Source organism: Chenopodium album, chromosome 25, assembly GCF_948465745.1.
Source record: "Chenopodium album chromosome 25, dcCheAlbu1.1, whole genome shotgun sequence".
Classification (NCBI taxonomy): Eukaryota; Viridiplantae; Streptophyta; class Magnoliopsida; order Caryophyllales; family Amaranthaceae; genus Chenopodium; species Chenopodium album.
Window position 1 is genome coordinate 35,581,273 of NC_137858.1, and position 813 is coordinate 35,582,085.

Here is an 813-nt window from a genome sequence, read left to right on the forward strand (position 1 = left end):
TTGCAATGGGGTAAAATATAAGGGACGGAGGGAGTATATATTAAGGTATTGGCCTAGATGCCCAGTGGGTAAGATTAAAAGCTTGTGTACGATAGGTGCAATTTTAGCTACCTTACCTTATTTGTTGTCTATGTTGCCATTTGACTCATTAAACAATAATGTTTAATTTTCTACAAAAAGACCAGAAATTAAAATTCAAGAACCAGACTGGACTAATTTTGCTTGGACCGTATCCCGACTTAAGCAATTTTAGATTTTTTTTAATGATTTTATATTATGTGATGGAAAAAAGAAAAAAATAAATAGATATAAGGAAACTGTTTTTTTTTTTTTTTTTTTTTTTTTTTTTTTTTTTATGTATAATTTTTTTTACTATATAAATGATTTTTTAAATAACTATTTTGAACGTTTGATACAATTATACTAAGTACCCATACTAAATAGCTCATAAAATAAATTTTGTTATAGCATATCAATTGTAAAAATTGAACATTATAGAAATTTTATTCAAAATTGTAAACTAGAAACCACTTCGGTCTAAGATTAATTTTTTAGGGGATTTGGACAAAACCGAACCAAAGGCCAGCTACAAAATTTCATTATCTTGAGTATCGGATCAACTCTCTCCACTCTAGTATGGTATAATTTTTAAACACCCGTAAATATACGTGTAAAAGACAAATAAGACTTTTATATGAGGACGGATGAAAAGCCCATCATTCTCCCTCTATCTTTTGCATAGTTGTACTTATATTTCCATTTGGTTCATACAACACACCCATAAGGCATATCATATGCACACATTCACACAAA